General features: G+C 47.8%; 1 long non-coding RNA gene across 1 annotated transcript; it reads right to left on the bottom strand.

Annotated features, from left to right (window-relative positions):
- Positions 1–11,289: 11,289 nt before the first annotated feature.
- Positions 11,290–13,625, bottom strand: LOC139356137 (uncharacterized). The gene is made up of 2 exons (XR_011607539.1): positions 13,332–13,625; positions 11,290–11,645 (listed from the first exon to the last, which is right to left on the bottom strand). It is a non-coding gene; the product is annotated as an uncharacterized lncRNA (long non-coding RNA).
- Between the last annotated feature and the right edge of the window lie 1,465 nt (positions 13,626–15,090).

The following is a 15,090-nucleotide window of genomic DNA, read 5'->3' as shown; positions in this document are numbered from 1 at the left end:
TAAAGTATTTAAAGCCTTAGAATCAGAATCAAAAATGGTAAGTGGAGAAAAGCAGGGATTCCAGAACCAAGCCCTGGGCGCACCAGCATTGACAGTAGGGGCAGGAGGTCGGTGTTGAGAGCCGAACAGAGCTCGGTAACACTGTGAGCTGTCAAGGATGTCCACTCGTCTAACTCACCAGCCGGCTTTATTCATGTCATTGTCCTTTTGCCAATCCTAACAGCAATGAAATGTAATGGCAGTGATAAATATGGATGTATCCATGTCTTTTGTGCAGAAAGCAGAGATTGTTGCAGCACAATTCTTTTAAAAAGGAGTAGGTACCAAACACTTTATCACATTCCTCTCTAAACGATTCTGCCTGTTGGAGAGTAGGCTTTTGCTTGTCGGTTTGTTTTGTTTTTCAGGAAGGTATTGCAGGCACCTAATTAGGGGAGAGGGTGATACGTTTACAAAGTATTAATGGAGCTGTCTTTTCCCGCCTTACCGTGAACAAGCACTTTTTCCTATACTTAAGTTTAAAATGCCTTTCTAGGAATGGAACAATTGCAAACACTGCAAAGTGAAACTGGGAGGGAGGGGATGGTGAGGAGGAGGAGGCTGCATGGACCCCAGGGAGATGCTGTGGACCCTGTATCATTTAATCCATCCCTCCCTCATTTCCTATTTAAAATACTAAGAATGAGTAAAACATATGGGAGAAATTTAGAGAAAAGAGTAGAAAACTTTAATTTTTAGAGTTGTCCATGGGAACATGTCTCTTTCTAAGGGACAAGAAAGAAATCAATCCTGGGCCATTGAGCTGGAATTTAAACAGCGCCTCAGACTACATGGATTGTTCTAGATAGCATAGCCTGTTAACTTCATTCCAAAATGATCATTTGGTTAAAAACACTTATGAAAACAATTTTTGGTGGCCTTGGCCTCAGGACTGACTGACTCACTCCAGAAAATTGAGCAAGTTAAAGATGTAAATCAGCCTTGGGGAGGTGTTAGCACGCAAAAACTCCAAGCCTGGTTCCCATGTGGATGGCGGTTTATGGGTTTAGGACATGCTTTAAGACGAATGTGTTGGATTCTTAGACCCGACTCTTTTGATCTCTGATTTTTTGATGGAGAATGTTGCATCTTCCTAGCTAGCTTATAAATGTGGGGATGTCATGTCTCCTTAGCAATCTGTGTTATATAGAATAATCTAGAAAACTTTAAAATGCTCCCTCATTTTTCCTGTAAGCAAATTTTATTCTTCAATAATAAGTACAGGTGGTTTTTGCCAGTTGATTCATTGCTTGGTCTTTACTCAGGGTAAGTTCTGAGGGAGGAGCAGTGTGTAGGTGGGATTGAGCCATGGTGTGGGGGTGGATGTTCTGAGGGTGGGAGAGTATCTCTGATTTGGAGCCTTTGCCAGTTTCCATGATGGAAGACTCCGACCATGGCCAATTTCAGGCTCTCAGTATCCTGTGTTCCATGTAAAGTCTTCATTGGTCAGAAATGTCAACATTCAGCCTTCAAAACCAGTAGGACACAGGGCAAAGGTAGCTGGTAGGAGCCAGAACTGGGTAGATGGGAGTGGTCATCAAAGAAATGATGACCCAACCTCACATGCCTAGTAGGTCAAGAACATTTCATTGAGCAAAATCTAATGGTGCCTCGTTTTCTTTCAAAAGCAGCATTTGCATAATGACGGGTGTGCTCATGAATGCCCATTAGAAGACTGGGGAGAAAATTTAAACCCACATGAGAAAGTATGTTTAGATGTGAAAGGAAGCCTATATATATATTTAAAGCCAATTGAGTATAAAAGCGGCTGATAACTCCTAGAGTAATTATCTGTAGTCCTTGCATTTAGAGGTGGGCCACCACTGTGCCCTTTCTCTAGCCGGAGATAATTACAACACAATCTCACTATTCCTCCCTTCAGAAAATGATTGTGATAAAATAACAAACCTGAAGAAGCTCAGAGTCTTTAGAGATTTTCCATAACCTGTGCCCTTAGGACACAAAAACCTACATGGCCAGACAACTAGAAACAGGACCTATTTTGAAAGATTTTTCAAGGATTCACTCCCTCTGTCCAGTTTTAAATGTAAAACCACATTCATAGGCAGGAAATCCTTTCCTGTATCTAACCGTGGTGTCTCATTTTTTTGTGTTTAATTAATTCCCTTTGTCTCTTTTCTAAATGAGGGAATTATCCTTCCATCCCTAAGTATAATTAAAGATACTGAGAAATTACTATTTCAGATCCCACTAATTCACAAATTGTGATAATTCCAACAAGGCCTGGACTGCAAAAATCATTAGATAAGCAAATAAATGGGGTAAACAAGACTGTAGGTCACCTTAGAGGCCTTCACTCTATACCTGCCTTCCAGTGAAGAGCTGCCTGGACCCTTTGTTGGGGAAGTGCTGTCTGGACAGACTCACCCCTTTACCAGCTCTTTTGCCATTGAAGAGAAAGGCTGTTTAGAGACTTCTGGGGATCCCTCTCTGGGAAATCTCTTTAGGGTGTTTATCCCTCCACTGCCCGTAGGACTCTGGGTCCTCACCCTGGCTGGGCCTTCCTCTGTATCCTTGCTTCTGCTTGGAGGAAGGCCAAAAAATCCCAGGGAGTCACTTTGTAAACAGGAGCTCTTTCCCTCCATTCATGAAAGCAAATCCCCAGGCGGCTTTGCTGTGGGGGAGCTGGGGTGGGGACCTGGAGGCAATGCTGAGGACGGTCAATGTGCACTTGTGTTCTAAAATTCAGGCCATTGTGATCCTGCGAGGACTTCTGTCTTTGTTACTGTTCATCTTTATTTTGTCAGGTTCCTTCATTCATTGAATCATTCTTCATTGACTGCCCACTCTGGGGCCGGACCCCAAGAATGTATTACATAGACGAACTATATACAGTCCTTTCAATTTAATTTAAATTAATTTTTAACAATTAAATAGTGCTCACTACTTGCGGGCACCGTGGCAAGCACATTAACAATAATGACTCATTTAATTTATGCTCCTCAGTGAACTCACAGACTGGCAGAGCTAACAGCTTATAACCCAGAAGATTCAGGGCCACATCCCTGAGGGAGTCAGATGCAGTCCAGGGAACCTGGCGGGGCCACACCCGCATGAGTCTTAAAGGGTAATAAGGAGATTTCAGGTGAATAACTGGGGCCATTTGCAAAGCAAAATGGAAAGTTGGTGAGGCTGGAGACCTGATGTGTCCTGTGAAAGGAAAGTGCTTTGGACCCCCAAAATCAGGGAGCTAAAAAGAAAACTCAAGCTGGGAACTGCTCAGGGCAAACCTGCCTCCTGCTCTATTCATAGTCATCCCTCTACTCACTGAGATGGATGCATATCTGATGGCCTCCTTTGGAAAGGCTTATCAGAAACTCAGAAGAATACAACCATTTGTCTCTCACCTACCTGTGACCTGGAAGTCCCCTCCCTGCTTCCAGTTGTCCCTGCCTTTCTGGAGGGAACCAGTGTACTTCCTACATGTATTGACTGACGTCTCATGTCTCCCTAAAATGTATAATACTAAGCTCTGCCCCGACCACCTTGGGCACATGTCATCAGGACCTCCTGAAGCTATGCAAGGGTATACATTCTCAACGTTTGCAAAATAAACTTTCTAAAGTAACTGAGACCTGTTTCAAATGTTCAGGGTTAACAGTACCCATGAAGGAAACAGAGACGGTTGTCTAGGACTCCAAATGCTCATTTTGGTTTGGCTAGCTGGATGGAAGAGAGAGAAGGCAGAAGCAGCAAGGGTGCAGCCAACCAGCTCTTAAACAAATCCAGGTGAGGAGAGATGGCAAGCTGAGAGGTTAAATGACATCCAGTGATATAAGATGGAGATTGGAGGTCAGGTGCAGTGGCTCACGCCTGTAATCCCAGCACTTTGGGAGGCCGAGGCGGGTGGATCACCTGAGGTCAGGAGTTCGAGACCAGCCTGGCCAACATGGTGAAACCCCATTTCTACTAAAAATACAAAAATTAGCCAGGCGTGGTGGCCATGCCTGTAATCCCGGCTACTGGGGAGGCTGAGGCAGGAGAATCTCTTGAACCCAGGAGAGAGAGGTTGCCGTGAGCCGAGATGGCGCCGTTGCACTCCAACCTGGGCAACAAGAGTGAAACTTCATCTCAAAAGAAAAGAAAAGAAAAGAAAAAGATGGAGACTGGAGACGGGTGCTGGAGTTCAGAGAGCCCAGGAAAGGGAGGTTGAAGGTCAGATGGGGGCAAGAACTTGTGGAGGACCTAACTGTGGGGGCTTGTGCAGGTTTCTGTGATGACTTGAACTCTGGATAGAAATCGTTGTGGGTTTGCGCAGGGCTGTGTGATCTGCTTTTGATTCACATTTTTTGTCATCATGTCTGCTATTTTGAGAGGACACTGAGGGGGGCAAGGCAGAATCAAGGACACAACCAGGAGGCAATCACTGCTCTCCAGGTGGGAGATGACAGGGCCTGGCCTAGAGCAGGAGTGGTGAGGGGTTGGGGGTGGTGGCCAGGTGCTACGCAGTCCCAATTAGTGTCAGTGGGGTTGGCTGGCAGACTTTATGTGGGATATGAGTGATTTCACCTGAGAAACCAGAAGGTCTGGCTTCCACCCACATAGGTGGTCACTGCAGGAGATGTGGGCTTGTGAATTTCCAGAGTTGCCTGTGGTTGCAGCTGCCTGGTGTCTCCTGCTGTGTGATTCACTTCCCTTCCCCCTTTCCTGTAGGCTGGACCTGTGAGTTCTTCTCACCATCAGAATACGGCAAAAGTGACAGGACTAAATGCTTATGCATACATGATTTTACTGCATAGGACTGTAGCTCATCCTGTTGGAAAATTCACTCCTGCCAGCTTTGAAGAAGCAAGTTCCCATGCTGTGAGCAGCCATTATGGAAAACAGTATGCAGGTTCCTCAAAAAACTTAAAGTAGAACTACCATATGACTGACCAATCTATCTACTGGGTATATACCCAAAGGAACTGGGATCAACATGTCAGACAAATAACTGCACTCACATGTGCCATTATTCACATCAGCCAAGGCATGGAATCAACCTAAGAGTCCACCAAAGGATGAAAGATAAAGAAAATGTGGTGCATAGACACAAAGGAATATTATTCAGCACTGAAGAGGAAGGAAGTGCTGTCTTTTGTGACAACATAAACAGATGTGGAGGACATAATGCTAATTGACATAAGCTATGTGAATTAAAAATTATGCTAAGTGAAACAAGCCAGGTCCAGAATGATAAATACCGCTCAATCTCACTGGTATGTGGAATCTAAAACTTGAACTCATAGAAGCAGAGAATCCAGAGGCTGGTACGGGTACAGGGAAAATTGGAGAGATGCTGGTCAAAAGGTATGATGTTTCAGCTAGACAGGAGAAATAAGTTAAAGATCCATTGTGCATTATGGTAACTATCGTTAATCACAATATCTTATATACTTGAAATTTTCTGTTGAAAGAAAAACCTTAGCCGTATAAAATTTAACCAAGTTTAGTTGAACAAAGAACAATTCACAAATCGGGCAGCCTCCCAAGACACAGGAGGCTCAGAGCCTCCAGTGCAGGCATGGGGTGGAAGAAGATTTATGGGCAGAAAACAGAAAGGGAGTTAGGTATGCAAATAGCTGCGTTGGTTACAGTGTGGCATTTGCCTTAGTTGCACATGGTTTGAACAGTTGCTCCCCTTTGATTGACAAAAGCTCAGTGATTGGCACAAGAGTAGGCTACAGTCTGTTTACATCTCCATTTAGGTTTTAGTTCACTATGTACAGAGAAACCTTTAGGCCGAACTTAAAATATGGAAGGAGGCAGCTTTGCGCTGAACTTGATTTAACATTGCTAAGAGGGTAGGTTTTAAGCATTCTCATCACACATTATATGAGGTAATGCACATGTTAATAGCTTAACTTAGTCATCACTCAGTGTACACACATATGAAAACATCATGTAATATACCATAGATGTATAGAATTTTTACTTGCCAGTTAAAAGTGAACAATCAAAACAAAAACACATTGTTTTAAGTCACTAAGTTGGTATTAATATTGTTATACAGTGATGGATAACAAAGACATCAGGAGAAAGACTGATTTTGTCTGGAACAGATCGAGTGTGAGCCACAAGAGATTAAAGTAGAAATGAAAGTAGGCAAATGGATGTAGGGATCTGGACTTCAGGAGAGAGGTCTGAGCAGGCTGTATCGCTGTAGGTTCAGCAGCTGCGGAGGCACTAAAAGCCACGAGAATGCATGAGACCACCAGGAAAAAGAGAGAAGAGATCTGGGGTGTTGTCCTAAGACCTTAGAGACCGGAGGAGGCCCCAGCAGAAGAATTGGAGAAGGAAAATCCCAAGTGACGGGAGGAAAACCAGGAGGGTGGCTGCATCAGAAGCCATGGGAGGAATGCGATTTGAGGGGAGTCATCAACTCTGCCCAGCACTGCTCATAGGTCCAGGAAGAAAGGACACCATGTCTAGGGCTCTCCATCCCTCAGTGCCACTCACCACCCACCCCACAGACCTGCTGCAGACCTCTCATCACTCAGACCTGGAACTCCTCATGACCTCCATCTCCAACCTTTTCTTTTCTTTTTTCTCTTCTCTTCTCTTCTCTTCTCTTCTCTTCTCTTCTCTTCTCTTCTCTTCTCTTCTCTTCTCTTCTCTTCTCTTCTCTTCTCTTCTTCTTCCTTCCTTCCTTCCTTCCTTCCTTCCTTCCTTCCTTCCTTCCTTCCTTCCTTCCTTTCTTTTCTTTCTTTTCTTTTTCTTTCTCTCTTTCTCTCTTTCCTTCTTTCTTCTCTCTCTCTCTCTCTTTCTTTTAGACAGAGTCTTGCTCTTAGCCCAGGCTGGAGTGCAGTGGCATGATCTCAGCTCACTGCATTCTCAACCTACTGGGATCCCACCTCAGCCTCCTGAGCAGCTGGGATCACAGGTGTGCACCACCACTCTCTGCTAATTTTGAAAAGTTTTTGTAGAGATGGGGTCTCACTATGTTGCCTAGGCTGGTCTCAGACCCCTGGGATCAAGTGATCTTCCCTCCTTGGTCTCTTAAAGAACCAGAATTACAGGGGTGAGCCACCACACTTGGCCTCTTTTCTACACTTGCCCTCCTCCGTCTCTAGCCCCTTTCCTTAGCACACCTGTCCTGCTGATCCTCAAACACGTTGACACCTGCTAACACTGAGCTGGCATCTTTCTTCTGAACCTCTCTCTCGGTTTCTCCTTGTCTGGCTGGAATCATCTGTGTCTGCCTGTGTCCCAGCATCCATGTGGGTGCACAGCTCCTGCCTCCAGGAAAGGCCAGGCCGAGTGTGCATCCCGCCCCAGCCCCACACCTTCCACGGATGGGGCCGCAGCATTGCTCCCTCTCTGCAGGGTCAGTCCATCTGACTTCCTCTCCATAAGAACACTGTGGTGTATCTTTGTGTACATTGTTGTGTACTTTATAACTGTGTGTTTAATTATACCTACCCTTTGGTCAGTGGAGTAGGAGTGTTGTAAATACTCTGAATAATGGTTTTCTTTAAGAATCAAGGGGGCCAGGTGTGGTGACTCATGCCTGAAATCCCAGGACTTTGGGAGGCCAAGGTGGGAGATCTCTTGAGGCCAGAAGTTCAAGACCAGCCTGGCCAACATGTCAAAACCCAGTATCTACTGAAAATACGAAAATTATCTGGGCGTGGTGATGCGCGCCAGTAATCCCAGCTACTTGATAGGCTGAGGCACAAGAATTGCTTGAACCCAGGAGGCAGAGGTTGCAGTGAGCCAAGACAGTGCCACTGCACTCCAGAGAAAGACTGTGTCTCAAAAAAAAAAAGAATTAAGGATGAAGTTATGCCTGAAATTCTTCAGTTATAATAAATCAGTTCTCTTCTTTCCCATCTAGTCATTTTCTTCAGAGAAACTTGTCATAATTTATAACACGTTGGTAAATAATATAAACGCAGTTGCATGTTTATTTTATAGAGTCTGCACCCTCATTCAACTACAAGCTCTGTGGGAGGGGAAAAGTGGCATTTTTGTCTGCTACTCTGGGCCTGGTACAGTAGGTGACACATCATGGATATTCCATAACTGCTTGTTGATGGAGTGAGTGAGTGAATCCATGTTCTACAACAGTAAGGAAGGAAGACCTTTGCTTGGAGATCAGCCTCCCTAAAGGGGTGTGGGATGAGCTGGGTGACACCAATGACCTCCGGGTTTGCCCTGAGGGTGGGATGAGCTGGGTGACACCAATGACCTCCAGGTTTTCCCTGAGGATGGGATGAGCTGGGTGACACCAATGACCTCCGGGTCTGCCCTGAGGGTGGGATGAGCTGGGTGACACCAATGACCTCCGGGTTTGCCCTGAGGGTGGGATGAGCTGGGTGACACCAATGACCTCCGGGTCTGCCCTGAGGGTGGGATGAGCTGGGTGACACCAATGACCTCCGGGTCTGCCCTGAGGGTGGGATGAGCTGGGTGACACCAATGACCTCCGGGTCTGCCCTGAGGGTGGGATGAGCTGGGTGACACCAATGACCTCCGTGTCTGCCCTGAGGGTGGGATGAGCTGGGTGACACCAATGACCTCCGTGTCTGCCCTGAGGGTGGGATGAGCTGGGGGACACCAATGACCTCCGTGTCTGCCCTGAGGGTGGGATGAGCTGGGTGACACCAATGACCTCCGTGTCTGTCCTGAGGGTGTTTGGAGATCTCCTGATGGATGCTGCCGGGGCCTTTATTGAAGCACAACGAGCTTTGCACATGATGGCATCTGGAGGGTGCTTCAGGATCGCTCCTTTGAGCACACAGGGTGCAGCGAGGAGACCGCAGTCTCCGCTCCTGGGATGTGGGCTCTTAGGGCTTTCCACTGGCGTCAGGTGGCCACACACTGACGGTGGCACTGACCAGCAAGTCTCAGCGTGAGGCAGGAGTGTTCCGCAGGAACCTGCCCACCTCATACGTGGCTGCAGGATGCTGCTATGGGCTGGGACCTCAGCTCGCCTGCATCACGTCCCCCCAAATCCATGTGCAGATGTCCTGTGGCCACCAGACCCTGAGGACCGGAGAGGAGTGGTCGCTCTGTGCCTGTGGGAGCTCCTGGCCACAGAACCTGCGAGCAGAACATGATGCATGTTTGTGTCTTGTAGGTTTGGGCTCCTGGATGGCTGATTACTCAGCCATGGTCACTGAAATACCCTATTCCTGGGAGTTCTCATATTATCTCAACTAAGTCTCAACTAACCTTTACACACATCAAGGTGCCCGTCTCATGGATGAGGATACTGAGACGTACAGGATTAAATAAACTGCCCAAAACACACAGTTGCTAAGTGGTGACCCAAACTTGAATGCAGTCTGGCTGACTTCCAAGCCGTTCCCCCAGTGGAGGGGGTCTCAGACAATGCACAGAGGCTCGGTGCGGAAGACCCACGCCATTCCCCCAGGCGCATCCTGCTGCTTTCTGGACTGGTTACAGATGAGTCCCTGCCTGCAACTCAGCCAGCTCAGAGGACGCTGGTGAGGCCAGGCCTCTGGCTATTCCAGGCAGACCCAGCACCCATGTCAGGAACAGCCAGTGTCTCCCCAGGATGGCAGATGGAGGCAAACCCTGGTGTCTGAGTGGCTTCAAATAGTTGCACACCTAGAAGCCTCAAAGTGCACGGAACACAGCAGATGGGGGCAGGCGTGTGCCCAGGAAGCCTCACCATGGACACCTGGCTTATTTTCCCCTGCCGGGCCATTCACGAGGCTTGCTGCTCAAAAGGAGTAGGCCCTGCCCACCCAGCTTTACACCGCAGCCCTGGTTCCCACACACACAGGTAGGCAGCCCGGCAAAGGGGAAAAGCCAGCTCAGTCACTCTCAATTGCACTTGCCTGCTGGTGGCTCTCCTTTTTCTTCTTCTTCTTCTTTTTTTTTTTTTTTAAGAGAAATTGATTAAGCATTTTTCCTTTTTTCCCTCTTTCTGAAATATATTTGGAGGATATACTATTTCTATTCTGGTGCTCTCTCCTTAGAGGAAGAAATTTTATTTTTCACCTGTTGATGCAGCAAAACGGAACCAGAAGCAGGAGTGCCAAGCCGGCCGTGCCTTCCTCTCCACTTCCCTCCCTGGGTGCAACCACTGCGGTGTGGCAGTGACTGTGGATAGTAAGTTCCTGCATTGCGGCACCTCTGCCCCACTTCGAGGGCCGAGTTCCCCGCTCTGCCGAGGCGCTTTGCCTCCCGAAGCTTCAGATGTGGAAGCCATGTTCTGCGGGACAAGAAGAAAGCACGCTTCCATCCCATCTCTCTGGTTATCAGAGCAGCAAATCCAAGTTTGACCTCCGTCACAGGGCAAGTCGGTCATGAGCACACACTGGACCATGACAAATTGATTGTGGTGACTTTATTGATGTCAAGGGGGATACGGCGCCACGATTAATAATTTACCCAACAGAGAAAAGCTTTTCTCGTCTCGGTGATGCCGGAGAGCCCAAGGTTTGATCGCTCCAAGCCCGAGCACGAATGACGGAGATGCTCACACCTACAGCTCAGGTGAAAATCCACAGCAGAAGATTCCCAGTAGCCTCCCCTCTGCGTGCCCACAAGTTGTCGAGGCAGAAAGTGAAGTTTGTTCTCTTATAACAAACCATATGAGACAGAGACTTGGTTTCTCTGTTCTCAGATTTTTTTCTGCTCTACCCAAACTAGGGGTTGGCGTTGCATAAGTACCACAGCACTTGGGGAATGCCTGTTTCGTTTCATTACGTTGAGCGGAGATAAGGAGATTCAGACACTAACTGGCAGTTTCCCCTAAATCTCCATGGAAATGCAGTCTCCACTCCAGGGCACCATGTGCTGTGAGGACTTTATACCCGCCCTCCGAGTGAAAGGAGAATAAAGGAATGAATGCAGGGGTGGGACGGGGTCATTTCTGTCCCCAAACTGCATATTGTGGACATTTTTTTTTTTTTTTCTGAGATGGAGTCTCGCTCTGTTGCCCAGACTGGAGTGTGGTGGCACCATCTCAGCTCACTGGAACCTCTGCCTCCCAGGTTCAAGCGATTCTCCTGCCTCAGCCTCCCGAGTATCTGGGATGACAGGCACCCACCACCATGCCTGGCTAAGTTTTGTATTTTTAGTAGAGACGAGGTTTCACTGTGTTGGCCAGGCTGGTCTTGATCTCCTGACCTCGTGATCCACCCACCTTGGCCTCCCAAAGTGCCGGGATTACAGGCGTGAACCACTGCGCCTGGCCTATTGTGGACATTTTAAACTGTAAGGAAATTACTCCGGAGCAGTAACAACAACAACAAAAATAATAAAAATAACAACAACAACAAAAAACATGGTTTTTATTCGAGTCCTAGAGAAACAAAACAAAACATGTTTTCACTTTTTTTTCCTTATCTAATTTTGCTACTGCTTCACTTTCCCGGCCACCTCTCTTACTGCAGTTTCAACTAAATGACTAAGCAAATTAGACCTTGAGTTGCTTTTCTGGAGTGTGGAGAATTGGAGAATCAGATGCAAGTCGAGGTAGCTCTCTTCAGCAGCTTCCGGATCGGGGGCTGCAGCTGAGCGGGGGCGTCGTGCAATCTCCTTCTGTTGTCCAGCAGGCTTCGGTTCAGGGAGACAGAGCAGGCTGAGCCCACGAGAGTGCTCCCCTCGCAGCTGTCCTGGGGGAAACTCTAGAAGGGGTAGAGAAAATCAGAGAAGAAAGGATATTTTTACACGGTACGATTGTATTTTTATCCCTGGAGGCTTGCTGAACGCAGGTTTCTGGGGAAGTTACACAATACAGGAGAAGTAAGTGTTTAGCGTTCAGATGGTACGTGAGGGAGGCGCGCGCGCTCTGCAGAGCCCCGCCCCTGTGTGTGTTGTGTGGTCTGGAAACACAGTGGCAGGGCGCACCTTCTGAAAGTGAGGCCGGCCCGGGACTGAGATGGCTCTACCTCTGCAGGTCGCCGGCCCAGAGGCTGCACTTCAGCCAGCGGGGAAACCGGGATTGATTCTAAGTAATTCAATTCTCAGGCCATAGGTCGTTACCAAACTGCAGCCTGGAAAAAGAGTCTATTGATTTTCTGAGTCAAATAAAGTTATGTCAATGTAGAATTAAATAGATAGTCATACAGCTGTAACGTCCCCAAAGATGGAAATACTACACATCAGATGTGCCTGTGGTCTCTTTATTCATCTGTTCCTTCCTGTTCTTACGGCTATCAGAAAAAAACATACGTAGCATTGCTAAATAACCTTGAGAAACAAGCGTATGTTGTAAATAGCACATCTTTGTACAAACATGTGTAATATTTTCAAACCCTGAAGTCGCTTGCGTTTTTCTCAGCTACTCACAGCAACTCTGCAAGACAGTCCTCACATTGGGTTTAAATCCTGACATCATATCCAAATTATGTGGCCTTGGGCAAGTCAACTAAACTCTGCCGCGTTTCTTCATCTCTATATTGGAATGATAATACAAGCTTCCTCAAATAAATCAAAGTGAGAATCAAACCAGCCTGGCCAACATGGTGAAAACCCGTCTCTACTAAAAATACAACATTAGCCGGGTGTGGTTTCAGGCGCCTGTAATCCCAGCTACTCGGGAGGCTGAGGCAGGAGAATCACTTGAACCCGGGAGGCGGAGGTTGCAGTGAGCCGAGATTATTGCACTCCAGCCTGGGCAACCAGAACGAAACTCTGTCTCAAAAAAACAAAACAAAACAAAACAAAACAAAACAAAACAAAACAAAGGTCAGGTTAGGTATGCGGGTGCTAAGAACTACGTGCACATGGAACTACTTGCCGCTGTCTCCGTTATTTACTAGAGGAAGACACTGACATGATGCCCAAGCCCATCCCTGGTCTGACCTTTTCATGCCGTCCCAGAGGGGACATGGGGTTGGAAGCGTTCTCACTGCCAGCCTTGCCTTCTTACCATCACAATCATCCCTCTGGATCTGCCTGCCACAGGGACCCACAGCTCTAGGTCTTGGCGCCTTTGCTGCTGCCTCCCTGGGAGGGGTCGCCTGGCACACTGTGACCTCCTCACCTCACCCCACTGTAGCCTTCAACCCCAACCCCCCTTCTTCCCACGGCAGTCAGAGTGAAGAGAGAAAGCACGATTCAGATGCGGCTCTGCTATTCACACTCCCCAAGGCCTCCTCATGTCTCTGGGGGCAAAAGCTAAAGTCCTCCCACTGGCCTTCGGATGCCCCACAGACCCACCACTCCGTCCCTCTGACAACATCTCCTCCTGCTCTCCTGGATGCAGCCACCTCCTTGTGTGTCTTCAGGCTCTGCAGCCTTCACAGGGGCCCCTCCTGCCTGGAGCATCTTGCTGTGTATCTGCGTAGCTTCTCTCTCCACCTCCTCACCTCCTGTCTCCCGCTCTCCATTCTCCTTCCTGCTGTTCTTTTCTTCCGCAGCACCATTCACCTTCTAACAGGCTGCTCCTCATCACTTCTGTGTTTGGTCAGTTTCCCCAAACAAGAACGCAAACTCCACCAGGCAGAGACTTGCATGTGTTTCGTTCTCACTGGATCCCTCATGCCGTGGGATGCCACACGTAGTGGGCATACGATCAGTATTTGTTGAATGTGTAAGTAAAGAGAGGAAGGAAGGAACAAATGAATGGACACATGAAATGTGTTGCAGGCAGAAAAAAGTTAGAAAAGACAACACGACATTGCGCGAGAGGAAGAAGGGAGATCTGAATTGTGATGTCTTCCCCTCCCTTACAGGAAGGCAGTTTTAAACATGAACACATTGAGTCAGAATAATCATTGCAGCAGAATTTGCCAGAGGTCAGAGAGCTGCTGGCCGGTCTCAGTAAGATGAAACGTATAAAATTCACTCACAATCCCCAGGGAGCACAAGGCTGAGGGTGTCCATCAGGGACTCCCAGAACTCACAAGCAAAGGTACTCATGGGGTCAATGGGGTCAAGAAGAGCAGCTTAAGTAAAAATAAAGAGTATTTACTGGGGGATGCAAAGGAGATGGAACTGGGAAATGGAAATCTATTAGGGTTTTGAAGAGTATTCTCTCTCTACAGCTGGTGTCCCCTTCTCCCTGCTGTCCCAATGCTCCCACCAAATAGTCAACGTCATGTGTAGACTTGCCCATTGCTCACCGTGTGACACACCAGGGCCTGCACACGCCCTAGTGCAGGACGCCAAGTCACCCAGTGCTGATTCCTGATTTCTAGGACAGAAGATCCACTGGCTCACGATGACTCAGGTGTCCACCTGGATCATGGCCCTAGCCAGGAAGTTGAAGCCCAGGACAGCCAGGATGCTCCTCAGAGGATATGTCTGGGAGAACTATCTGGGGGTCTGGGGGACTCAGGGCTGGACAGACTCCCAGAAACATTCTCATCCAGAGCTGGGACAGGAATACCTCCAGCATCTGTAGCTCCCATGGACAACATGATGCCCTTTTAAAGCAGCAAGTAGATGGCACTGGGTGCCATGGGCATGGGGACGATAAGGAGAGTGGGGTGGAGCAGAGAAATCGGTTTTACATTGTAGCTGTGGACAACGCTGTTGTCTTGTATTATTTGTTGTACTTATCATGATTCTGTACAAAGAATGCTTGAAAGGAGAAAAGACAGAGGGTGTTCAGTAAATTAGAGGGAAGTTCCCTGCTGTGCCATGGAGCAATATTTATAATCTGGCCCTTTAGGGTGGGGATTATTGGCACAGAGATTACAACAGACGCTATAAGAAGAGATTCCAGACCAGTTTTGCAATTTATTTCCCGTTCATGAAACCCCCCCACAAATCAGACAAGCTCTGTAAGCAGAGAACACTCTGACTGGAAAATCCAAGGGAAGAAGTTCCTCCTCGCTTGAAGAGGTGGCGGAGGGACCTCGGGAGGGTGGAATTCAAGGCAGCTAAGCAAGTGTCATTGAACGCATGGCCTCTGAGCACGCAGGCTGCAGGGCCGGTCCCCTCACGTCGCTGCTCCCTGGCATCTGACCAGTGAGATGGTAACAGTGGTGTCCACCAAATAGGACTGTAGTGAGAACCACTACGAGTCTCTAATGCACAGCAAGGTTTATGTGGATATCAGACACTTTTACTATTGTTCTGATTCCCGGGGAGTGGCTGAAAGTCAGTGCAGTAAAGTCCCTG

This window comes from Macaca nemestrina, chromosome 9 (genome assembly GCF_043159975.1).
Source record: "Macaca nemestrina isolate mMacNem1 chromosome 9, mMacNem.hap1, whole genome shotgun sequence".
NCBI lineage: Eukaryota > Metazoa > Chordata > Mammalia > Primates > Cercopithecidae > Macaca > Macaca nemestrina.
Note: the sequence above shows the minus strand (reverse complement) of the source record. Positions and strands in the feature narration are given on the sequence as shown.